This window comes from Sciurus vulgaris (genome assembly GCF_902686455.1).
Source record: "Sciurus vulgaris genome assembly, chromosome: 9".
NCBI classification, from domain to species: domain Eukaryota; kingdom Metazoa; phylum Chordata; class Mammalia; order Rodentia; family Sciuridae; genus Sciurus; species Sciurus vulgaris.
In genome coordinates, this window is record NC_136469.1 from 129252063 (window position 1) to 129279985 (window position 27923).

General features: G+C 37.2%; 1 pseudogene across 1 annotated transcript; it reads left to right on the top strand.

The window, feature by feature from the left end:
* The first annotated feature begins 2507 nt into the window (after window positions 1-2507).
* Window positions 2508-27518, top strand: LOC306669293 (large ribosomal subunit protein eL31-like; annotated as a pseudogene). The gene is made up of 3 exons: window positions 2508-2570; window positions 2974-3118; window positions 27110-27518. The product of its transcript is annotated as a large ribosomal subunit protein eL31-like (transcript).
* Window positions 27519-27923: the final 405 nt, after the last annotated feature.

Sequence of the window (27923 nt, forward strand, 5' to 3'; positions counted from 1 at the left end):
AACTGATTGCAAATATCTGATCGTCAGAAGCGTAAAATACACTGTTACTGAAGGAACTGGAAAACAATACACAAAGCTGATGCTGTGGTGAGGACTCGGAAGAGGAGCCTGCTGCTCTAATGTAAGCCAGCAGATGCAGCTTGTAGAGTGAGAACATTTTCCAAATGCCAGAAATGGACATCACAGGAACGTGAGCTGGTGTTTTCATGGGGCCTGTGCAGTTGTGCCCTCTGTTGAAACAGGAAGGTCTAGGTAGGGGGATAAAGGGCAGTGACACCCTCCATGTTGAGAATGGAATTCCAATGGCCATCTCGTACCTGTAACCAGCAGAAGGAGCCCAGAGAAGCTCAAGACCAATTCCAGCAGTTCTGATCTCAGGTAAAATTTTTCTTGTCCCCTTCCCCAGCATGTCAAGTACTTACAAAGGTTAAGCCAGAGGAGAGAAATGGGGAAGTTGATGGTCAAAAATTTTCCAGAAACAGATGAAAGGCACTACCTGGTCCACAGATTCAAGAAACCCATTAAATCTCAGGCCAGAATAAATAGAAATCTACTCCTACACACATAGTGAAATTGCAGAAATCCGAGAGAAAGCAGATTATTACAGTGATCCAAATTAGATGTAATGAGTCTTGATCTTAGACTGGAGCAGAATGGATTGACACAGGAAATGGGCCTTTACACAGTGGCTTTTATAATGACTTTTACTTAAAATATCCATGAAAGACTGTTTAATAAGATATTATTCATTTCTTTCCTAAATCGTAAAACACATTCTTTAAGTCAATTTGTTGGAGCAACCTTACACCTAGAAGCCTTTCCCAATGGTCTTTGTCATGCGTGGAAAACCATGATCCTATAAGTATGTGTCTATCAGTTCATGAACCATGAAAAAAAATAATTTATACAGGACTGAAAGGCTAGTTGCATCTGAGTTTCTAAGGCTAAGATTGTGTTTTATTGTGGCTTTCTAAAGCAGCATAAATGTGGGGAAAGAAAAACTTTAAGCCACCTTTAGATGGATTTGAGAGGGAAGTATAGAAAGGGGGAAGCTTTCTGCCACACCATTCCTGTTACAGCTTTGAACTGTAGTATTTCCAACAACTGGGAAGAAAGTAGAGAATTCTGACATTAAAGCCAACTTAAAGCTTTATTATCTTGAATGGAGGTTTGTAATATGTAAACAAGGTTTTTAATGGTATAAGGGGCCTCTAGAGACTTCAGAATTATCTTTTAGGGAAGGTTGTCTCTTAATAAAGTATAAAAAGGTGGTAGAAGACCAAATACATTTTACCACTTTTAAATTTTATGAAAGTGTTCAAATATGTAAAATTTTAGAAATTAATGATATAATAAATGCCTTCTATGGTACTGAATTTTGTCCTCCCAAAACTCATGTCTTGAAACAATACCCCTCCATGTGGTCAAATTTGGAAATAGGGCTTTTAGGAGTTTAGTGAGTTTATTGGGGCAGAATCCTAATCCAATAGAGTTGATTTAAAGAAGAGGCCACGTCTCTCTGATGGACTCTGAAAGGAAGACCCTATGAATACACAGCCAGAGGCAGCCACCTGCAGCCAAAAAGAGTGCCCTCAACAGATTCCAACCCATGCTGGCACCCTGAATTCACACTTCCATTCTCCCAAACTTTGAGAAAATAAATTTGTTTTGTAAGCTACCCAGTATTTTGTTCTGGTAGCCAGAGTTCATGAATATCTGCTCCATCCATATCCTATATTCAGTAATTATCCACATGGCATTGCATTGTCTCCTTCATCTGTGTCTACCCACCAACCTTTCTGCCCCACCCTCCCTCCCTCCCTTCCTTCCTGCTTCCGATAAAGACTTTCACATCAGACAGTATCTCTTCATTGTCACACTTAATTTTGTTATTCTTTGTATTTCCTTAAGATTAAATGTTGGTCATATTTATAATCATTCTTTAGTCCTTGTTGCTAATTCCATCATATGTCCATTTAGTCTTTTGTTTTCTATTGACAACATTTATTCAGGTTATTTAGGTCACATTTTCTAGCTTCTTGCTCTGTCAGGAATGTCAACTGAATTATGGGTCTTCAAATTGCCCAGAGACAGAGACAGAGGCTGACACCTCCTTTGGGAATCTCTCAGTGCCAAGAAAACCCCCAGCTCTATGGTGATGCCCTCTCTGTTCAAAAGCAGATTTTGTGGTTGCCATGGAGTTTAGCAGTTAATGATCAGAAGTTCAGGTGCCAGCCACTCGGGTGGAGAATTGTGGGCACAAGCTTTTGACTGTAATTGGGCTGTTAAAGGTTTTGACCTCAGTTCTGTTTTAAAGTAACTTTCTCACAAAGAATCCCTTTGCTATAAAAACCTATAAAATAAACATGTGGAGCGTGCTCCTTCTCAGTTGTCCTCTGTCAGACGTCGACTAAACCACCGACTCCTACTTTCTCTATTTTTGTGTTTTTTCATGTTTTTTTTTTCCAATTCCCTTATCACTGGTTTGGGGAAATTGAGCAAACATCATGCCAGTTGGCGTCTTGGAACCGGGACCCTCTAACACTCTGGGGAACTCTGATTTGTTTAAGGTGAGTGGGACCTTCCTCAAAAAGTGACACACAGGTGGATTTAAGGAAGGGGAGGAGTGAGTTGATATATAGCTCTGTGTAAAGCATGGGACATTCTAATTTTAAAGAAAGAGCATAAAGAGAGTTCTATGTTACAATGCTTTAAAAATCACTGGGCAGCCCTGTAAAGAAGGCACAGCTGGTGCAGTTTTTACAATTTGTTATAAAAACTTCTCTGTTTCCTTGAGGAGAGAGCGGTAAATATAGAGACTTGGGAGGAGCTTAGTGAAGATGGCCTATTAGGTATGCAGCTGAGAAATCGGCAAGAATTCTGTGGAAACTTACTTTGTGGTCCTTAATACAAGATTATCTCATCCATCTCGGATAAAATGGTCAGCCTTGATTTCTGGCTTTAAGAATGCAGTTAAAGGTTACAAACCCGCTAACAAAGACTCTTCAGCTGACTGTACCTCCACCCACTCCATCATTGCCAGACTCTGTCCTCAGAGAGCAGGCAGGCAGGGGTGCAGAGCCCAGTCACCCACAGATACTGCCCCCTGCTACCAGAAGTAAGACCCTGACCTGGTGGGTCAGCACGAGGTGTGTGTCAGGTAAGGTGGGTTGCTGACAAGGCCCAGGGGGTGATGACCTCCAGAAGAGCCCAGCACTGGGGTGCAGGGGATGTGGGGGCAGAGCAGTGGCCTGTGGCCCTGCCTTATGCTACCGATTGGCCTGCAGATCCTTTCAACCCTGCCTGTTGGTAGCCACTGGAGAAGGTGGTGGTGGGGAGGGCCTATACAACTGTAGGGATAAGTTAGAGTCAGTACTTTACCCCAAGTCTTGTGTACAGATTCTCGTCCCCTGTTCTAGGTGCTCTGGTGTCTGGAAAGGGGTTCAGGGGTGCCCCTCCTTATTTGTTCCACACCTGGGCAACCCTCTGGGCTCATATTCCATCTTGTTCTTGCTTCCTGCACTTTGGTCAAGGGGAACCACATTGCATTATGTCCTGTTTAAATCTGAGCTGCCTGCATGTAACTTGGCTGGCTCTTATCTGTTTTCACACTCTACGATCCTGCTTGCTTAATAAATTACCCTCTAATGATACAACACTAGAAGGAAAAATTAACAGGTCCCAAAGTTACAAGTTTTTATATTCTTACTTCATGAGCTCCCACATTCTTTTTTTTTTTTCACTTTTTTTTTTTTTTATTGTAAACAAATGGGATACATGTTGTTTCTCTGTTTGTACATGGCGTAAAGGCATATCATTTGTGTCATCATAAATTTACATAGGGTAATGTTGTTTGATTCATTGTTATTTTTTCCCTTCCCCCCACCCCTCCCACCCCTCTTTACCCTCTATACAGTACTTCCTTCCTCCATACTTGCCCCCCTCCCTAACCCTAACTCTAACCCTAACACTAACCCTTCCCCCCCCCCCCATTATGTGTCATCCTCCACTTATTAGCGATATCATTCGTCCTTTGGCTTTTTGAGATTGGCTTATCTCACTTAGCATGATATTCTCCAATTTCATCCATTTGCCTGCAAATGCCATAATTTTATCATTCTTTATGACTGAGTAATATTCCATTGTATATATATACCACAGTTTTCTTTATCCACTCATCAATTGAAGGGCATCTAGGTTGGTTCCACAGTCTGGCTATTGTGAATTGAGCAGCTATGAACATTGATGTGGCTGTATCTCTGTAGTATGCTGATTTTAAGTCCTTTGGGTATAGGCCAAGGAGTGGGATAGCTGGGTCAAATGGAGGGTCCATTCCAAGTTTTCTAAGGAATCTCCACACTGCTTTCCAGAGTGGCTGCACTAATTTGCAGCCCCACCAGCAATGTATGAGTGTACCTTTCTCCCCACATCCTCGCCAACACCTGTTGTTGCTCGTATTCTTGATAATCACCATTCTAATTGGGGTGAGATGGAATCGTAGGGTGGTTTTGATTTGCATTTCTCTTATTACTAGAGATGTTGAACATTTTTCCATATGTTTGTTGATTGCTTGTAGATCTTCTTCTGTGAAGTGTCTATTCATTTCCTTAGCCCATTTGTCGACTGGATTATTTGAATTCTTGGAGTAGAGTTTTTTGAGTTCTTTATAGATTCTGGAGTTTAGTGCTCTATCTGAAGTATGATTGGCAAAGATATTCTCCCATTCTGTAGGCTCTTTCTTCGCATTGCTGATAGTTTCCTTTGCTGAGAGAAAGCTTTTTAGTTTGAATCTATCCCAGTGGTTGATTCTAGCTTTTATTTCTTGTGCGATGGGAGTCCTGTTAAGGAAGTCTGATCCTAGACCAACAAGGTGAAGATTTGGACCTACTTTTTCTTCTGTAATCTGCAGGGTCTCTGGTCTGATTCCGAGGTCCTTAATCCATTTTGAGTTTAGTTTCATGCATGGTGAGAGATATGGGTTTAGTTTCATTCTGTTACATATGGATTTCCAATTCTCCCAGCACCATTTGTTGAAGAGGCTATCTTTTCTCCATTGCATATTTTTGGAACCTTTGTCTAGTGTGAGAAAATTGTATTTATTTGGGTTTGTGTCCGTGTCCTCTATTCTATACCATTGATCTACCTTTCTATTTTGGTACCAATACCATGCCGTTTTTGTTACTATTGCTTTGTAGTAGAGTTGAAGATCTGGTATTGCAATACCCCCTGTTTCACTCTTCCTGCTAAGGATTGCTTTAGCTATTCTGGGTTTCTTATTCTTCCAGATGAATTTCATAATTGCTTGCTCTATTTCTGTAAGGTACGTCATTGGAATTTTAATTGGAATTGCATTGAATTTGTATAGCATCCCACAGTCGTTAAATATTCAAATTGGCTCTAATCTAAGCCAAAAGTGCACTCTGATTTAGTATAGATGTTTTGCATGCTCTTTTAGAAATAGCGGCTGTGTAATTTTTTTTTTTAATTCCCATTTTAAGATTCTATATTTTGAGCTCATAATTTTATGGTGAATTCACATTTGACCTTGTGTGCCTAAATTAGTGTAATTTTTCCAGTTTTACTTTATCTAATTATTGAGGTCTTTGCAGTCTTTGTTCAGAGGCTAGTTTTTCAAGGGTTTACTCTCAAATACATTAAAAAAACTCTTAGAAAATTCTAAGAAAGACATAGATATGGTAGTGTTTGGGATGGATCTGATAGTCATCAGGATAAGTGGCCACCTGAAATCTTTTATTTGAGTGTCCTTATGGCTGTTGGATTTTATACCTAACATTTCCATCTGTGCAGGCCTGCTCTACAATTAATACATAAAAGTATTAGTAAAGTAAAAGTCTGATTGACTTTATTTTAATTTCTAACAGGTTAAATCTAACAGAGGCTTTGATAAACATCTGTAACATTGCCTCCTACCTGTGGAGCTTCTCTTGCAAAATGTTATAAAATCTTTTCTTGTCTGTTGTGTATGCATGCACACTATTGTATTGTGTCTGCATATGTGTTGTATGTGGTATTAAAATTGGCATATAAATAAATGAGCGCTCATCAATTAAAATGAAAATTAAAAATGGATCCAAGTATATACTTTTAAATTGACATGATTTAAAAGCAAGTTCAATTTAAATTGGGTAAACAAAAATGTCTTTAAAATTAATAACTTGCAAGTGTTTATAGGTAGTCAGACAATAGAGTCTTAATTTCTATAAAGTGTCTAGAATGTGATATGCATTGCTTCTGTGATTTTTCTTTCAACAAGACAAAGTTGGCTAATACTGTTAACTATGCTTGTTTAATATCTTGGTTTTCACATTTAAAAATAAGTAAATTAGATTTAACATAAATGGGATTAATCATAAATTTGTTAGAGTCATCTGATTAGTTTACAAAGTTAAGTTGCAAACTGCTAAATATAAAATTAAGTACTCTTGACTTCTTTAGTTTCGTAAGGAAATATAGTTAAACATTGGATGTGTTTTCATAAATTGGTAAATGGAAAAAGGTTTAAAAGTGCTTTGTCTGTGTTCACTGAAAGCAATATTACTAAGAATTAAAATTCCAACAAGTATAATTCTACATGCAAAGGGTTCAGAATGTTTCAACTGCATTTCAATTAGAGTACTGTGAATAACATAAAAGTATTTCATCTTATTAGAGTGGAGTACTTTGTCTAAATTCAGAAATTTCATATGATTGTTTTATTGCTACATTGTTTTAAAGTAAACTTTAAAAAGGAATCAATAGCTAGGAAAGAGAAATAAGGTTTAGGTATGGAAATATATTTTAGTATGGAAAGTAGAAAGAAATGGAAATGTTTCTTGGTGAGAAAGTCTTTGTGTGATAAAGTAGTAGAATCTCTAAGCAAGTTACAAAAGGATTTGTGTAGGGTAAATTTCAAAAGAGAGTGTGTGTGTGTGTGTGTGTGTGTGTGTGTAACTCGATTGGTCATATGTAAATAGCATAATCAATTAAAGCTATTCAAGGGTTTTTCCTAAGGCCAAATATTAACATACTGGTATAATCCAAAATTTAATCTATGTTAGAGCAACTGGTTTTAAAGGAATTAAGATTCATACAACTCTGGTTAAACAACAAGTGTTATTTTAGAGTATTATGCTACATTACAGAGTCTAAATTTTTTTTAAAAAGCTAAATTTGGTTAATATAAGACATAAATGTAATTGTGCTATTACTGACTTCTTGGTATAATAAATGTATTCCTATCTACCAGGTATACAAGTCTTTAATGTATGAGGTTTAAAAGAGCACTTTATGAGGCTAGTGTTCTCCAAACTAAAGTTGTCTGTAATGGTAATTTTAGACTTATAACAATAGCACATTTAATTGGGAATTTATATCATTTAATATTCTGTAACTGTATCTGTTATCAATAAGATATATGTAGGTTTTTATGTTACTTTTTACACTGGATTAGGAATTTAAATGTGCTTTTGAAAGATAATGAGAGCCTCATCCGTTTAAGGTTAATGCTATGAAACGCAAAAATATTTTGCCAATTTCCAGCAAAAGAGGGTTAAAAGCTCTCTTAACTTTTGTTTGATTCATGTTTCAGATGTGTTAAATTGTGTCAACTGATTCATATAGACTTAAGAAATGATACATATAAAAATTTATAAAATATTTTTTTAAGAGACTAAAATCAGTTTCAAAAATAAAACACCTAAGATTTGTCAAGAGGCCATTTCACCTAAGTTAAGACTGTGCCTTTCATCTTATTTCATGTTAATGTAATCATTCAAGTTCATTTAAAATTAAGTTTAAAAAACATTTTTGTTTTAATAATAACCATGATTTTAAACAAAAAGTATATAGCTAAGTAAAAACTTGAACTCACAAAAAATTATGTTCTTTGGTTCATAGCTATTTCACAAACTAAATATCTTTTTGCTCTTATTAATTTCATTTTGTATTTTCCTCATAAACTTTAACTGTTGCCTGTTAGTGCTTTACAGAAGTACAACTTTCAATATAACAAACTGAGTTAATTTGAAATAATAGGCCATTACCTATAGACAGACAGAATGTAAACCTAACTTCAGTACTAATACTGACCCCAATTGAATTAAAGGGGTAAATGACCATAAAGTTATAGATGTTAAAGTTAAAACCCACTACTCTTTAAGACTGGTGAAATGGGTTTGCTGAATGTTTAAGTCCAAGACTTGGAGATTAAAGTTAAGGAAGTAAAAGGGCCAAGAAAGAAAATAGACAATATTTGACTCTGACTCTCTGACTCAGCTTGAACCGAGGGAATAAGGGGATTTCTCTAAAGTCTTTGCAACTTTGGGCCACGTGACTCAGGGGTTATTCATGAGACCCATGGGAACAGAAAGGTGACCAGTGTGCTGCAAAAAAAAAAAGGATCATTGGAGAAGGGAGTCATCCCTGACACTTCCAAGGGAAGCCAGATCATCAAAGAGACCCTAAGCCATCGTAGAAGATGGCACTAAAAGAGCTAAGAGGCTGCTCTCGAGTTCCCCAAGAGTGACCCCTGAGGGAACTCAGCTGACTCTTAACAGTAGATAAGAACAAGGTCAGTTTGACCAGCTTCATCTTGAACACCTAGCAAAAAACAGTTATAACCAAAGTATGGCCATTCCTGGGCACTTAAAAGACAATAGTTCTTTTAATAGAACTTAAGACATATGGTTCCCACACTCCCTGCATTTCTGAGGTATTTTTTCCTTTGTGAGGCTCTTATTTACCTCTGCCTCTGCCTCCGGGAAGAATGGTGCTTCTATGTTAATCAATCAGGACTGGTAAGGGATAAGGTTAAATAACTACAGGACAGATTGAGGTCAGGTTATTGTAAAGCAGGCTCACTTGTCCCTATGTTACAATTTAAAAAACAACAAGGGAGAGATAGAACCCTGCAAATTGTTTGAATCATGCTATTTTTGTTTTAAATTTTTAAAATTGTGATGCTAAAGGTCACACTGCTGCTGTGTACACATGACTCCCACTATAATAGGCCTGTCAGGCCTGGTCTGGTGGAGAGACTTACAAACATGACAAGGGATGGACCAGATCTGGTGATAATGTGGGGTAGAGTCTATACTTGTATCTTTCTAGAAAGTGCAGCTTGTCCCATCTGGGTACCTGAACACACCATTCGTCGTCATCATGAAGGTTCATGTGACTTAAGCTCAAACCGGAGGTGTTGATCCCAATCCCTACCAGGAACAAGAAGCTGAGAAGGAAGAAGGGGAAGGTGAAGAAGACTCTGTGGACCCAGAATGTCAACCTGCCAATGTGAGGACAATCGAAGAACCTGATGCTTCAGACTAAACAGATAGTCAAGCAGCAGGGAGGTCCTAAGTCTCCAGCCACCATGTTTGTGAATCCTGCATGGCTTGCTGAACAAATACTTAATGATGTAAATTGCTTTAAGTGTTGGAATATGATCAAACATTCTGTATGGCACATTTCTGGAAATATGTGTTTGCTACTAATTCTCTTGAGTTATAACAACAAGATGCCTTATAACAACAAGATATCTGAGAATGTCAAAGAGCCCATCATTTGTGCTTAAGTTAAAAAAATAAGGGGGAGATGTTTGGAGTGGCAAATGAATTAAGGGTCCTTGAACTGCTCTAAGACAGAGGCTGGAACTTCTCTTGGGAATCTCTGGGGCACCAAGAAAACTGCCCAGTTGTATGGTAACTGCCCATGTGCCATGGAGTTTATTAGTCATGATCTAAGGTTCAGGTGCCAGCTTCTGGGGTGGAGAATCGTGAGGTCAAGTTGATGACTGTAATTGGGCTGTTGAAACTTTTGACCTCAGGCATTTTAAATTAACTTTCTCACAACATATCCCTTTGATATAAAAACCTATATAATAAATGTGCAGAGCCTGCTCATTATCAGCCCTCCTCCATCAGAGGTCGACTGAACAACTGAGTCGCACTTTGCTCTATTTTTGTGTTTGTCTTTTTTCCAATCCCTTCATCAGCTTGGTTCAAAATGAACAATCGTGCTGTTCATTTTGTACTTACATACTGAACATTGTGATTTATTATGTTGCTGAATTTTGAATTTTGTTGTTTTTTCTAAAAAACATGGAGTTTTTTTTTTTTTTTTTTCTGGAAGCATTTTTTTTCACATATTTAGTCTATTTGTCCAGTTTCTAATGCAGAGTGGACAAATCTGATCTCAGTTACTCTAGTACAGTGACAAGTGAAGTTCTCCCACTTTGTTAGATTTTTAGAAACCTACTCTAAAGGAAATTAACTTCTGCAAGGTAACCAAAATATACAGAACTACTCAAAATGTATTTCCTGTTCATAAAATGGAAATTTTATCACACTTAGAAATTAGAGAAGCTAATTGTGAAAACTTTACAGATCTTAAGGTAGGAAAAAAGGCCTCAGTAGTTAATAAGAATGTTTCCTACTTCACAAGAAAAAAAAACATATAATTAAGTGCCATTAGATCAGTTAAGGAAGCATTATTGTTGAATGTCTATATAATTATTTTCTTTTGAATTTGGAAGAACATTTTTTAATTGTTCATATACCTTATTTCATTTTTATTTTTTAAAGACTGAATTTGATCATATTTTAAGGAACCATTCTTGGTTTACATAACTTTTAGAAACTTCATTTTTCTAGGTCAGTTTGGCTGGAAATGATAAAAATTTCTTTCTCCTTGTTTTACTCTTACATAAAGAGCCATGAGGGGACATTAATTTGTAACTATTTATTCATCTACGGAAATCAAGTAAAGATTGCTAGACATTTCATTTCATTTTGTATTTATTATAGAAATTACATTTTCTCAAAATTGGACCCCTAATAAGTAAATATATAACAGGCTATAGTTTTTAGATAAACCAGGAAGAATCTTTAGAGAATCTCAAACGGGAGGGCTAGAAAGTGAACTGTATCCTGTTTCCTCTTATGCCCATCCCTGACATCTCAAACTCAGCAGAAGCTTCTTAATGAACTGATCATATGAAAAACCACCCTCTACATAGCCACCAGTAGTGTGGACACAGTTATTTAGGAACAATCAAAATCAGAACCAGAAAAAAATTCAGTCCAGAGTCAAATTTAGTATTATCCAGTTGCTCAATTACTTGATGTGTGGACTGATCTTAATAGCCTATCTGAAAGAATTATAGATGTGACTTTTTGGTGTGGAATAAACTCAAATAATTTCACAGGATAGTCACATACTTTTAAAAGAAAAATATGCTAGGAAAAGTACTGCTGACTGGAATCTAAAAAGAACAGATGGTTGAAGATGAAAATGGGCCTCTGGGATCCCAACTTTTCATATCCAGTAGGAAGACTGAGAATCAGCTGTAAACATGGTACAGTTTTTATTGAAAAGAAAAGATATTGCAGAAGGAGAGGCTGAGACCTTCGATGGTGGGACAGAGCATTCCAGCGTGAAGAACTGGGCCCCAAATAAGGAATGTTTCCTGCTCCCTGACAATGTGTGCTGGGATGGATTTCAGAATTGATACAGACCAGTGACTACTATTTGCTTCCTGCTTTCCCTGTATTTGAATGGAATTGCCCATTTTAGTGTATCCGTTCTTGTCTTACCAGTGTATATACCTTTAAGGAAATAGATGGAGATTCAAGATGGCAGATTAGAGGAGGTCTTCATTTCCAGTTGCCCCAAGGCTTGGGATTCAAGCAACAGAAATACTGCTTCTCAGCAAGGAAGGTGAGAGGTAATTCACTGAAATTAAGTATCAGTCAGAGACTCCTAGAAACCTAGAAATTTGAGTGCGTTGAAGAAAGGATCAGGAGGAGTACAATGAAGCCAAGCTGGGGGTGGCAGTGGCAGTGGCAGTAGCGCCAGATCATCCCAGAGAGGAGGGATAACACAAGCAGCAGAACAATGAACAAATTTGGCATGGGAAAACCTGTCAAACAAAAACCAGTCTGAACTCAGCTGAACCAGGGGCTGCACAGAAAGCTGGTTATTTGAAAAGTCCTCTGTGTTTCCCAACTCCCAGGTGGAGAGCTGAGGCTAGTCCCAAATTGAGGAGCCTGTGCTACAGCTTACTGCTGCTGGAGCCTGGGAGATCATAGCAAATACTGCCATACTATCCCAGCAAGAGCTTACCAGTTGGTCTAGGGTGTAGCTACTAGAATGTGAGTTAAATAGGCAAAAAGAAGACTATTCAGGAGGATTAAAATCAGAGTTATAAAGGAAAGTATAACTTGAGTTCCCTTTGAGTCTGGTGACTCACATGACCACCTGAAGAGGGTCAGGAAACTGAACAGAAGGGTATGATTACATTTCCCAAGCATGAATCTGAGAATGCCACATTTGTGGGTGATGAAGTGTGTGAGTCCTGTGAAAATTTGGCTCCTCTTCCCTACAGGTAGAATTCTCAAAATACCCTAAAATCCAGATGTACAGCACAAATTGGCATTGCCAGGCTCTAGGGGTATGTTGATTTAATCTATCCAGAACAGATACTACCTGACAAAGTCTCAAAGGCAAGGAAACAAAGTAGCAACAAAATCCACTTTGAAATATTTTAAAAGTTCAGAAAAATCTGATATCCAAGAACTTTTTGCCAAGAGAAGACTGTGCCCTAAAAAAGGTACACACACATAAGAGTGGAAAAGAAATTCATTTCGACAGATGTATAAAACCCAATACAAGAATAACGTGTGTGTATATATGTATACACATATACATATATGTGTGTGTGTGTACACACACACACATATAATAGGATGCCTTTTAAAGTTCAGAATTCATTGGCAGCTGACTCCAAAGATATTGAAGTGGATTAAATACCAGATAAAGAATTCAAAAGAATGATTACAATATCAGTGAATTCCAAGAAAACAGAAAAACAACTGAATGAATTAGGGAAGTCAGTAAGGACATGAATGAGAAATTCAATAAGGAGATAGAGATATTGAGAAAAAATCTTGGAAATGAAATGTACAGTAAGTCAAATAACAATGCTCAGTTGAAAATCTCTCTAATCAAGTAGCCCACATGCAAGACAGAATCTCAGCTGGAAGTCAGATTAACCAGGCTTGAACTTTGAGACAATATTAAGCTAAGTAACCATGACTAGAATATGCAAGAATTCTAGAACAGCATAAAGGACCAAATATAAGAATTACTGGAATCCATGAGCATTGTCAGATGCAGGCTAATGGCATGGATAACTCCTTCAGGGAAATAATGACAAAAATTTCCAGACTTTGGATATGATATGGACATTCAGATTCAGGAAGCCTTCAGAAACTCAAATAGACAAGATAAAAAAAAAAAAAAAAAAACTTTCCATGACTCATTATAATTAAAATGCCTAATATTGAGAGCAAGAATGAAACTTTAAAAGCCTTAAGAAAAATGTCATGTCACATTTATAGGCAGACCAATCACAATTCTGATTTATTAGCACAAACTTTAAAATCCAGGAGGACTTAGAATGATGTGTTCCAAGCCCTGAAAGGAAATAACTGTCAACATGGATTGGTATATCCAGCGAAGCTATCCTTCAGAATCAAGGTAGAAATAAAACTTTTCAAAATAAGCAGAAACTAAAAGACTTCATTACTAAGCCTGCACTACAGAAAATATTTAAAAGAAATACTGCACAGAGAAGAAATCAAGAGCAACTACTAGAGATCACAAATGGAAATATCTCATTTGAGTTGTAGCTAAGCAAATGAGAAACAAACAAATTAAACTTAGAAATAAAAATGCAGGAATAATGAATATCTTTCTTTAATAACACTGAGTGTAAGTGTTCTCAATTCTCCAACTAAAAGACAGGCTAGTATAATGGATTAAAAAACCACCCTACCATTTGTTTAGAAAAGACTCACCTCATAAGCACAGCCACAAGCTGAAAGTGGAAGGAAGGAAATTAATATGCCATACAAATGGGAGTCCCAAAATAAGCAGGACTAGCTATTTTCTTACCCAACAAAGCAGATTTCAAGTCAAAATTAATCAAAAGAGACAAAGGACTTCATACTGATAAAGGGATGATCCAACAAGAAGATAAATGATAGTATATATTCATGCCCCAAATATCAGTGCACCTAATTTCATAAATGAGACATTAAAAGACTTAAAGACCCAGACTTCAATACAATTATACTGGGTGGTTTCAACACACCTATCTCATCAACAGACATAACCTCTATTTGAATATAAAAAATATTATAAATCAAGAGGATGTAATAGAACATTCCAACCAACAACAGATGAATTCACTTTTGGCTGCTCATTGAATAGTCTGCAAAATAGATAATATTTCAGATCGCAGAGCAACCCATAGCTATATATGTGTAAATACACATGCAAATACATGCACATATATATTATATACCTAATCATATATATATATATATGTATGTATATATATTATATATAATCAGAATGGAATGAAATTAGAAGTCAGTAACAACCAGGAGGAGTAACCTACAGAAGCTAGTCAAACACTTGGAGATCAAACAATGATGAATGAGTTATAAAAGAAATCAGAAAAATGTCAAAAATTTTTTTGGAATCAGGTGAAATAGTGACAGAACATGCCAGAACCTCTGGGACACTATGCAGGCAGTTCTAAGAGAAAAGTTTACAGGTATGAATGCCTACTTAAGAACAAAGATCCCAAATAAACAACCCATGGGTTCATCAAAGCAAGACTAAAAATTTCAAAAACAGTAAAAGGAAGTAAATAATTAAAATAAGAGGCAAAATCAATTAGAGAATAAAAAAATACAAAGTAGCAATGAAACCAAAGAGTTGGTTCTTTGGAAAGATAAATAAGATAGAGAAATCCTAAGTCAAATTAGCCAAAAGAAAGAAAGACACAAATAATAAGATATTTTAAAAAGGAGAAATTGCTACAAATATCACAAATCCAGAAAATCATTAAGGACTATTCTGAAAACATACACTCCAATAAACTGGAAATCTGAGGAGAAATGCATACTTTTCTAGACACATATCAAAGTCAAATCAGGAAGATACATAAAACCTAAAGAGACCAATAACAACTAATGAGACAGAAGCAGTAAAAAAAGCCTTCCAACAAAGAAAAGCCCAAGACCAGATGAATTCTCTACTGCTTTGCATCAAATATTTGAAGAACTAATGCAAAATGCTCCTCAAATTACTCCATGAAATGAAAATGGATGGAATACTTCCAAATTCATTCTATGAATCCAGTATCACCCTGATATCAAATCAGATAAGGACCCATAAAGGAAAGAGAACTATAAACCTATAACTCTGATGAACTTAGATGCAAAAATACTTAATGAAATATCATATTAAAATACATATTAAAAAGAGTATACATCATAACCAATTTGGTTTCATTCCAGGGGTGTAAAAATGGATTAACATATGCAAATCAATAGATATAATTCACCACATAAATATTATAGTCATCTCAATAGATTCAGACAAAAACCTTTGACAAAATTCAGCATCTGTGCATGATAAAAACACTGAAGAAACTTGGCATAAAAGAAACTTATCTCAGCATCATAAAGATTATATATGACAAACCAAAAACCAATATCATAATGAAGGGAAAAACTGAAAGCTTCTTTTAAAATCCAGAACAAGCTTAGGAGGTTCATTCTCATTATTCCTATCAGCACTATACTAGAAATTCTATCCAGAGAACTGGGCAAGGGAAGTAAATATAAGGTATAAAATAGAAGTAAGAATAAAAGTAAGAAGTCAAATTATTACTGTTTGTTTATGAGCTGGTATTATATTTAGAAGATCCAGAAGGCTCCACCAAAAGAGTGATAGAACTAATAAACTAAGTAACAGGTCACCAAATCAGCATACAAAGATCAATATCTTTCCGATACATCAATAATGAATTTGCTGAAAAAGAAGCCAGGAAAACAATTCTATTCATAATAGCCCCAAAATAAAATATCAAAGTATGAATCTAATTGAGGTGAAAGACCCCCTACAATGAAAACTATAGAACATTGAAGAAAGTAATTGAAAATAAAGATGGAAAGACCTCCCATGTTCATGGAGAGGAAGAATTAATATTGTTAAAAAGGTCATACTACCAAAATCAACATAAAGATTCAAGGCAGTTATCATTACAATGCCGATAACATTCTTCACAAAACTAGAAAAAGCAATCCTAAAACTCATTTAGAAGAATAAAAGATCCAGAATAGCTACAGCAATTCTAAGCCAAAAACCGATACTGGTTTAGGCATTATAAAACCTAACTTCAAATTATGCTGTAGAGCAATGGTAACAAAAAACATAGGCTGTGCACAAACACATAGAACAGTGGTACAAAATAGAAGATACATAAACAAATTCTCAAAGTAATCTGATCCTTGACAACAGTGCCAAAAACGTAGAAAAGATAGTCTTTTAACAAATGGTGCTAGGAAAAACTTATCCATATGTAGAATAATGAGACTAGATCCCTATCTCTCACCCTGCACAATACTCAATTCCAAATGGATTAAAGACCTAGGAGTTAGAACAGAAACTTCACATTCCTAGAAGAAAATGTAGGGTCAATACCCCAACATATAGGCTTAGGAAACTACTTCCTCAATAGGACTCTACATCTCAGGAAATACTACCAAGTGTTAATAAATGAGATGACTTCAAACTAGAATTTTCTGCACAACAAAGGAAATAAGATTGTGAAGAAAGAATGTACAGAATGGAAGAAAATCTTTGCTTTCTTCTCTTTTGACATAGGATTAATATCCAGACTATATAAAGAACTCAAAAGACTTAACAGTAAAAAAAAAAAAAAAAAGGGGGGGGGTGAACCAGATACTTCTCAAAATACAAATGGCCAACAAATATATGAAAAAAAATTTCCACATTATTAGCCATTAGGGAAATATGAATCAAAACTCGATAGAGGTTTCATCTCAGTCCAGTTTGAATGGCATTCATTAAGAATGCAAATGATGCTGAGGAAGATTTGGAGGAAAAGGAACACCTTTGCACTATTGGTTGGAATGTAAATTAGTAAAACAAACACTATGGAAGTCAATATGGATGCTCCTCAAATGATTAGAAATGAAACAACCACATGACCCAGCTGTCTCAATCTTCTAAATCTATCCTAAAGAATTAATGTCAGTAAAATATAGTGATATATTTGTACTCATGTTCATAGCAGCACAATTTAAAATAAGCTATGGCACCAGCTATGGTGTCTATCAGTGGGTGAATGGATAAAGAAAATATGGAATATATACACAATGGAGTTTAACCATAAAGAAGAATGAATTATGTCATTTGCTGGAAAACAAATGGAACTCAAGAGAATTCTGTTAAGGGAAATTTGTCAAACTCTGGCAGGATGCTCTCAGTGTATTAATCTGGTCATAAGTTTGGGTCATAAGTTTTGGAAAATTTGCAGGAGTTTGATTGTAATCACAGTGTAGAAGACTACTGTCTCCCTGCCAGCTTATACTCTCTCACACTTCCCTTTGTGTTGGTCCCAGTACAGTAACCACAAGAGCTAGACTGGAAATATCTTTCAAGTCATTGGATTAGAAACGTAGATTTCAGTTCTCTCCTATGTAGAATATATTTATGCCATGTGTACAGTGATTCTTGTTTTGGTGAGAAGCACAAGAAATAGAACTGATCATAATTCTGTGTTTGAAGCTGAAACCTTTAGCAGTACTACAAAATAACACAGTTGTATCTTATGTTACATTCTTTGTACATTCCAGAGTATCATTAAATGTCTAACATTGTCATTACAATAATGGTTGTAACACTGAAAGACACTTAGGAATTATCAACAATAAAATATAAATTTTGATTAACCATTGTATTTGTCAACTTTTCTTCACTGTTATGAAATGCCTGAGACAGGGTACTTATGAAGAAAAGAGGTTTACTTAGCTCATAATTTGGAGACTGAGAGTCCAAATAGTGTGGTGCAGACTCTGGCAAGGGTTCCAAAAGAAATGGCCACTCATGTGTGGGAATGAACAGTTCCATCTTAAAAAGGACCCTGGGTTGGGCCAGGCTCAAGCTTTTATAATATCCCTTTCTCGAGAACTACCAAGGGTCTCATGAGAAATAACTTAATCCCTTTCAAAGACAGAGTCTTCAGTGAACCAAGGGACTTCAGTAGGCCCTTCCTCTTAAAGGTCCCACAGCCTTTCTTAGGATCGAGCTTTAAATATACGGACTCTTGGGGGACAAACCACATCCAAACCACAGCAACCATATTAGAGACATTTATTTTTCTATTCTTACTATAGAAAGTGATGGTATAGAAATGCACATGAAGAAGGACTCAAAAGGATGGGGTCAAAATATAGGAAAACCATATTGAGGTTTGATGAAACACTAATAATAACAATATTTTATTCTGGATTTTGTGATACTTGCAGAATTTGAAAGCCTTAAAATATTTATGCACTTGTTCACTCTAAAAAAATCAAATTTTTATCTCATTTTACATTTTATAGCTTTTCAAACTCTTATGTATTTTTAATCACATTTATGTAAATTTTTTTTTTTTTTTATTGCTGTAGTTTGGACCTTGGATGCCTTCCAAAGGTCCATCTGTTAAAAACTTGTTCTCCAAGGTGGCACTCTTGGGAGATGGTGGAATCTGTAAGGTGGGGCCCTGGAAGGAGATTGTGGGACTCTGGTCTCTTTTCAGGTTTTTATTATTTTTTTTTCCTGACCATCAGATAACCAGTTTTGTTCTACCATGTATTATCTTGCAGCTGGCTCAGAGCAACAATATCAACTGATCATGGACTGAAACTTCAAAAACAGAGTCAATATATGCTTTTCTCTTTATAAGCTGATTATCCAGGGTATTTTGTTATAGTAATGGAAAGGTAACAGATATCACTTTGTAATTTTGTTTTCCTTTTTCTGACTCCCTTACTTCATTATTTCTGTTTCAGGCTCCACCAAACTTAGATCTTTCCCTGGAGTATGAGAATAACTTCTGGAAAAGAGAAAATAAACAGAAGGCAGAGGCACATCATTTAAACGTGTTCTTCTTCCTCTCTACTCTTAATTAGAATGATGGTATGGTAGTGATAAACCAATTTTGAACATATTAAAATGAGTACAGCACCCTGGAGTTTGACAAAATACCAAAACAGAAGGACCCGGAGTCCTTTGTATGATCATGTAGAAACTTGCTTCCCACCAATCCTGGACCACCTGTCCACTCTGGAAAAGAGTCGACTTGCTTCTTGAGTCACTGTGTTTGGCTTTCTTTGCTACAGCAGCTAAGTCTGTGCTTGAACACAGTGCCTCATTAGCAACACAAGAAAGGTCAATCTGGCACATTTGTTCCTCTTCAGTGTAAAATTTTTGTTCCTTTTCGTCCTGTGTCTTGATTAACTAAATTGGGCCATTATAGTAGGCATGTATGTGCAGCCTCCTTGAAGAGTTCTATAATCCATCTGGAGAGGTGCAAAAAACTTGTAAAGAAATCCACGATGTGACACTCATACACTTTCTTATGGTTTCTTTTTTTTCTTATAATTCATATAATTTGTGATTTCTCTTCATTGGGAATAAGCATCATGGGATAAGATCATAACACAAATGTCTCAAATTCAATCCAACCAGTATTAGTTGAGTACCTAAAATGTGCCAGACAGAATCATATGTGGGAGAAGAAGAGTTATGAAATACCGTTCTCATCCTTAGGGAGTTAAAATTATAATAAGGGAGAAAGGAGGCTCATAATTAATATTAGCCCAAATTGTAGTTTCAGTAACAGTAGTATAAATAATGATTAACTTAATTTAATAAAAGTGAATTGATCAGTGCTTCCTGAATTAAATATAACATAATGCCAAAATTACCTTTGTATGGCTTTACATCAAATTGTTTCTCTAAGGATCACATTAGTTCTTACCCTTGGCACATGCAGGTGGTACAGGGAGAGGGGTATAAACATGAACTTGATGACAGATGTCTGCTGTATAAGTGTAAAAGATTGCCGATAAGTACTGTAGTATTTACCAGTTAACATATTTGCTTCCATTATAGCTTTCCTTGCCCAACGTTTTCGATTCAAGAGCAGTAAGCCTTAACCAGAAATGATATACAAAATTATAAGAGTAAGATTGAAGATTGAAGATTTTTTTCTTCAATTTTATGAGAAAAACAATTCTTAATAGAAGTATGTTTGTCTTGGTAGAATCACTGTCTGAAATTTTTTGTCCAAGAGGAGCTTATGCCAGCAATCCTATTACAATAAGTTTCATGTTGGTGGGTGCACAGAAAATTTTCAGTTTTGGTTTCATCTCCAGAATCTTAAGTGAGTATATTGAGTCACATTTCATAAAATTCATAACAAAGAGGAATTTAAAATTTGCTTTGTAAAATAGCAATCTAAGAAATGCTGAGCTACTGAACACTAAACTTAAGCTTTGTCAAAATAAAATTTGAACACAAATACATAGTCCATAAATTCTTCTCTTTCTTGTTTGGTTTAATTCAGATAATTTCAGTCATGGACTGTTTTGAGCTACTGCTGCATTTAAGGCAATGTGCTTTGTAGGCCCAAAAGCCAAAGGGAGTTTCCAGCTAGTAGATAAATGTGCTGTCTATAAACAGACATGTCAAGTTAAGTCAGTACCATGGTTCTGCCATAGAGGGTGTGATGGTTAATCTTAATCAATTTGATTGGATTAAGAGAGGACTAAGATTACGAGGCTCCTGGGTGTATCAGTAAGGATCTTCCTAGGAATGATTGCAGGTGGGGCAGCAAACTGAGGTGGAGACCACACTAAGTGTGGGGCAGCACAGTCCAATAGATTGCAGCCTTGATGGGACAAGAAGTTGTAAGAACAAGGGAGTAGCAGTTGATGCAAGCTCTATTCTTCTTGAGCAAGTTCTTTGATTGCTACTGTGATCACCTGGGGACATCAGATCCTCCTTCACTCTTCCAAAGTGGACTCTGACCAGTGACTCTCCAGGGAGTTTCTCAGCCTTTGGTCCTGGCCTGGGGCTCCATCAATGATGCCTCTTGTTCTGAGACTTCAGCTTCTTGGACTGTGCAGGTACTGATTCCTCCAGCTCTTGTCGTCTAACAGCCATTGTGGGACTATTCAGCCTCTGGTTGTGTAAGCCAATCTAATAACCCCCCCTTTTTATAATCACACCTGTGTGTGCGTGTGTATATCTCCTTTGGTTCTGTTCCTGTAGAGAACCCTGACTAATACAGAGGGGCTGATTCATTCTGAGTAAAGAAGTGTCCATTAGTATATACACCAGGAATGTGGCATATAAATTGACCCTGAAGCACGTGTTCTTTTCCTAATGCTGCCATAAACGAGGTGTCTTAAAGTAACTGAAATTTATTCTCTCACAGTTCTGGAGGCCTGAAGTCTGAAATTAGGTAGTCATGAAGGCATTGAAGTCTTGAAGGTGAGAGGAGATCCCTCCTCACCTCTTCTACCTTCCAGAAGCCACAGGCATTGCTGGGCTGTGGCTGCCTCTCTGCCTCCCTCTCTGCAGGGGCGTCTTCTCCCTGCATGACTCCATCGCTCATGATATCCCCTCCAGTGTCTCCACTTCCTCTTTTCATACAGCACCAGTCATATTGCCTTAGGGACACCCAGGTCTTTTATTACTTCATTTAGTCATGATCATATCTGTCAAGATGCTTTTGTATTTCTCTAAAGGAGATTTCATTCACAGGTATCAGGAACTAGGACTTTGACTTATCTTTTTGGAGGACATCTTTGTTCACTGACACATTTCTCATTTCCTTCCTGTCATGAATGTACCCCAAAAGCTTACGTGTTGAAGACTTGGGCCCTAATGCAGTGATGTTCAAAGGTGGCACTTTGGGGAAGTGACAGGATCATAGAGCTTTAATCTCATCAATGGATCCATTGATGGGTCTATAATTGAATGGACTATTGGAAGGTGATAGAAACTGTGGGAGGTGTGGCCTAGTTGGAGAAAGTAGGTCACTGAGGGTGTAACCTGGAAGGAGCTAGTGTGTCCCTGCCCACATCCCCGACACCATCTGTGTCTCTTTCTCTGTCCCTGTCTCTCTCTTTCTGTCTCCTGGCCTCCATGATGTATTTCACTACGGATCCAGAAATAATAGAGCCAAGTGACCTTGAATTGAAACCTCTTAAACTGTAAGCCACAATAAATCTTTACCTAACTTTGGAGGGTATTATTTTAATAACCTATAAAATGGGCACAATGATAAAGTCACATATTTCATAAAGGTGCAGTGAGGATCAAAGGGTTCATGTATATAATATGTAAGAACATATTAAGTTCTTGAGATAAGAATAAACCCATAACGTCTTAGTGGTCTCATTAGGTACAACTTGGTGAGTGTCTGAATAAGGGAATGGATACATGCTTTCCAGGTAGAAAGCTTCTCCAGCAGCCTGGGAAGTTCTAGAGTTAAAAAGTTCATGTAGCAGAATGATGGCAGGTGAAGTCTGCATAGGTAACAATGGCCATAAAGTGTGCAGTGGACTTGGATAAAATTGAGATGCAGTTAAAATTCATGACAAGATAATAAGAAAGCAACTAGCAACAGATGGCTGCTATAACATAACCTTTTGGCTACAGCAAATGGCATTCCAAAGTACTAAGAGAAGTTGCAAATGAAACCATGGGCTGGCCATGGACAATCTTTGAGACATTCTAAAGACAACTGGAAAAGAATAGAGTTGGATAAATTAATCTCTGATTTTAAAGAAACAGGAAGTTCCCACAAACTGTCAAGCGGTTTAGAGAATAAGGCAAAGCCGGTGTCCAACTGATCTACTCAAAAGGATGCAATGAGCTACTTTTAGATTTGGACTACATATTGTTTACGGAGACAGTAAGGAGAACAAGCCAAAGTGCCCAGCTCCCAGACACCAACCAGGATGGCATGAACACAAAAGAGAAGCAACTGTAACAGCAGTTGGGAGCTACTCTCGTTCTAAGGAGCTAAATCTGTACTCCAGCTGAGAGTTTTTATTTTCTAAAGCTCTATTCTGAGGGATGTGGCAGGAAGGCCTATGTGTCCTCAGAGCCCAGAAGGCGACGAGAAACTGTCTCTTGACATCCTTTTAGGGAGGTGGAGCATCAGTGGGAGATGTAGAGCAGCCCTTAGAAACCTCCCACCTCTCCCATCCAGGATGTTGCCTGCCAAGACTCTGATAAGCTGCCTTTCAAGCTTTATTCATGCTGATACCTATAAAGTGACCAGGCCAAAGCTGTTCCCCAACACATATTAGGAAACTTGGATAGATTTAGAGAAATGTCTTAAACAGATTATTAATGAGCAGTGAGATGATTCGAGAACACCTTGAAGAGACAATGAGATGAAGATGCTGATGCTAATGAGGTAAAATTTAATATGGATGAATGAATAATTATGACTTTTGTTACTAGAAACTGGCCTTTCAAAATAGGCTGGAAGGAGACTTGGCTCAGCAGAAATCTCCAAAAAGGGACTCGAGCTAAGAAGACTCAGAGGGTCTACTTGCTATGAATTTATTATGATGTGAGTGTTAAAATAGTAAAAGGGCTTTTAGGTTCAGTTATTAGGATGTGTGTTTCCAACTACACAGGAGTGAGGTTTTGCCTCAAACATAAGCATAGGCACAGTATAGGACATGGGGCTCAGGTTGGGGGGACTAAAACCATGTCAAAGGAGATGAGAGGATTTCTGAGACTGAAGAAGAATCAACAGTGATTATTATCATTATTAGTACTCAGTAAAGCACTGTGATGTGCTAGCTATCATGTGACATGTTTTATATGAACTGTGATATTAAACCTTCACCATGACCATAATGAGCAGTTACCATTACCATATCATATTAGTAGTGCCCTTTCTCTATGGTTTTGCTTTCAACCATTGATTTAACCCCAGTCATTAGTTGTTATTTCAGTATAATAAGATATTTTGAAAGAGATGAGGGAATTATATTCACAAAACTTTCATTAGAGTATATTGTTATAATTGTTTTTATTAGTTACTTTCTTGCTGTACCTAATTTACAAATTAAACTTTATTATATGTATGTATGTTAGCAAGGAAAAATAGAATATGTAATCAGAATAATTCCTAATGTTTTATAGCACAGTAGGATAACTGTTGACAATAATTAATTAAATATTTCACTATTCTAAAATAAATTAGTTATAGTAATTAGACTACTAATTCTAATGTCTGTCCATATATGTGTATTGCACACACGCACTAAACATGCCATATATAGGGTTTGATACCATCCATGATTTCAGGCTTCCACGGGGAGTCTTAGGCCATATCCCCCTCGGATTAGGAGACTGCTACATTGAGTAATTGCATTATCATCTGCATTTTCTGGAGTAGACAGGGAAGCATCTAAGGGAACATCGCTGCCCAAGGTTAGACATGCTGCTAACTGATTCCTGAGCTTGGATTGTTCCCGGGGATATAATTCTAAATCCATACTCCTAACCAATACACTGTAATAGCTCACTGTACTTTTCCAACAGCTGAAAGGCTTAGTGCCTAAAGGAGGGGTTATGGATCTATATGTATCTTATTAAAATCTCTGTTGAGGTCCTAACACCCACTATGTACTGAGAAACAAGACCTTTAAAGAGGTGATTAGGTACAATGGGATCTTGGGGTGTTGGGTCCTAAGGTGATAGGACTAGTCACCACTAAGAGGAAAAGATACCAGGGATGTACACACAGAGAAAAGGCTATGTGAGGATACAGGCCAATAGGCAGCCATGTACAAGAGAGAGGCTTCTGGAGAAGCCCAAGACTGTTAACGACTTGATCTTGGACTTCAACCTCCAGAACTTGGGAAAAAAAAATATCTGTTGGTTAAGCCTGGAATAAAATCATGGCAACCTGAGCAAACTAATACAAGGAGTTAGATTTGTTTTATAATTTACATGTGCTAGGCTGAGAGTGCAGAAATAGAATGGTTTACTGTGACCCCAAGGAATAGCTTCACAGCTGTTCCACAGAGAGACAGATTTGGTCTCGATAAGGGGAGAATGTTCTCTCAGAAATCTCCCAAAATATACTCACCGGGCTGTGTGGGCTTAGAGAATTTTCTGACTAAAATACAATTCAAGTGAATCTACCCTGAATGACCGCTTTTGGATGAAATTGATGAAAAGATTCTGACATGTGGCAGTTGGTTGCACTAGATAATATTTAAAGTCCCATGTAATTTTCACCTTTTATGTCTATTCTTTGTGTGTGTGTGTGTGTGTGTGTACGTACGTATGTATGTGTGTATATATAAATGTATTTTTTAATGTTTCAAGAGTCACAGAAAAGTTTCAAGGCTAGTGCAGAGAGTTCCTATAAACACAGCCCCAGTTTTTTGCTAACATCTTATATTACTATATGGTACTACAGTAGTTTAAATATGATTGTTGCCACCAAAACTCATGTTAAGATTTGGTTCCTACTGTGGTGGTGTTGACAGGTGGTGCCTTTAAGAGGTGACTAGGTAATTAGGAATAAATAAAGCTTTTCCCACTGGAGTGCTTTAGATCTCATGGGACTGGATCTGTCGAGTGAGAGTCAGTCATTATAAAGCTGGCCAGCCTCTGTCTTTTTGACACATGTGCTTTCCTGCACATGCCTGCTTCCCTTCTGCTTTTCCACCATGAGTTGACACTTCCTGAGGCCCTCCCAAGAAGTAGGCAGATGCTGGCACCATGTACTCAGACCTCTAGAGGTGTGTGTCAACTTAACCACTTTCTTGTAAATTACCCAGCTTCAGGTATTTTGTTATATAGCAAGAGGAAAAAAGACAGGTACACTTGTCATAACTAATGAATATCCCACTGAACTTTTGAACATTATTTTTATTTGGAAAAAAAAAGTTGCAATTTCATTTTGCTTTCAGTTTCATCACACTGGAGTGTTTCCTTGCTTTGAAAGTAACCGTCAGAAATCCAAATGATTGTTTCTGAGACTTTTAACTGAGTGAAGAAGTTTCAAGGAAAAAGCAAAAACTTACTCCCAAAATTTTACACCAGCAGGTGAAACAAAAGCCTTAGGATCTTGAGGAATGGCAGATGTCTTTAAATAGAGATTGCATAGAACCATTAGAAATAAGACATGGGCCTGAGAGAGAAAACAAAACAGCTATTTCTGAAGTTGTTATCAGACTGCAACTAGAATGAACTTATGTGAAGGCCTAATGCTGAGTTGTTCTCTGATCCTTTCTTCCTTCCTTCCTTTTTTTTAAATTCTTTTTTCATTTTTACAGACTGCATTTTGATTTATTATACACACATGGGCTACATCATTTCGTTTCTATGGTTGTGCACAATGTAGATTCATACCATTCGTGTAATCATACATGTACATAGGGTAATGATGTCCATCTCATTCTACCACTTTTCATACCCCCTCTCTCTCATTTCCCTCTACATAATCTAAAATTCCTACATTCTTAGCAAAGATTATGTTTTGCTGCCTTTGCATTTAGTGTAACAAATTTCTCCCTAAACATTTCAATGTACCTGAAATTTGGATATTCTTTTTGATTGGCTTTAGAAGCTTTCTGGACATACTTTTGGATTACAGATTGACCTCGAGTGTTTCTGGTTGCCCTGTGGGAACTGCAGTTCCTATGGTGTAGATTGGTTATGAGTTCTTTGTACTAGTTACCCGAGGGACCTGGAGACAAGAGGTGCTTGTTTTAGTAGCACCAGAGTAACTATCTCTCCCTTCTAGCACTGCATTTTCTTTTGCAAATCATTGTTTTAGAACTCTGAAATATTCATTAATTATTATCAGCCATAGTTATTGTATTGCCATACAGGACACCTCTGGTTATTGCTCCTATCCAGTCACACCTCTGTACACATTAGCTATCCTTTTTCATATTCCAACATAAAGAAATGATATATTCCTGAGGCGATTGATGTGCCAGTTGTCCCGATCTCATCTTGCACATTGTATACATGTACTGAAATATTACACTGTAGCCCTAAATATGTGTATTACTATGTGTCAAATAAAAATATGTATTTTAGAAAAAAATTTTAGAATTGAAATCCATACCATGAAGGATATAAAGAAAAAAAAAAAGATGTAATCATGTGATTTATTCTTTTTCCTAAGAAATTAAATTATCCCTTTTCCAACTTGAGCCGGGCAGAACGGCTCCCTCAAAGGAGGGTGGCGAGAAGAAGGGCCATTCTGCGATCAGCGAGGTCGTGACTCGGGAACACACCGACATTCACAGCGCACCCATGGAGCGGGCTCGGGGAAGCGTGGTCCTCGGGCACTCAAAGAGATCCAGAAATTTGCCGTGAAAGAGATGGGAGCTCCAGGTGTGTGCATCCATACTAGGCTCAACAAAGCTGTCTGGGCCAAAGGAGTAAGGAATGTCCTGGATGGTATTTGAGTGTGATTGTCCAGAAAGTGTAATGAGGGTGAAGATGCGCCAAACAATACTCTATACTTTGGTAACCTACATCCCTGTTACCACATTCAAAATCTACAGACAGCCAGTGTGGACAAGAACTAACTGCTGATTGTCCAACAAAGACATAAAACTAGAAAAAGAAAAAAGAAAGAAAGGAAGGAAGGAAGGAGGGAGGGAGGGAGGGAGGGAGGAAAGGAAGGAAGGAGGGAAGGAAGGAAGGAGGGAGGGAGGGAGGGAGGAAAGGAAGGAAGGAGGGAAGGAAGGAAGGAGGGAGGAGGGAGGAAGGAAGGAAGGAGGGAAGGAAGGAAGGAGGGAGGGAGGGAGGGAGGAAGGAAGAAATTAAATTATCCCTAGAAAATGTAGTTGGAAAAACAGATCAACGATCTTTCAACAATTCTTGTCATGTTGAAAATGTATCCTGTATGACGGTATACCCCCACCTAAAACAATGTAATCTTTAAAGTTCCCAACTTTCCACACACTGAAAAATGTCTTTTGCATCACAAT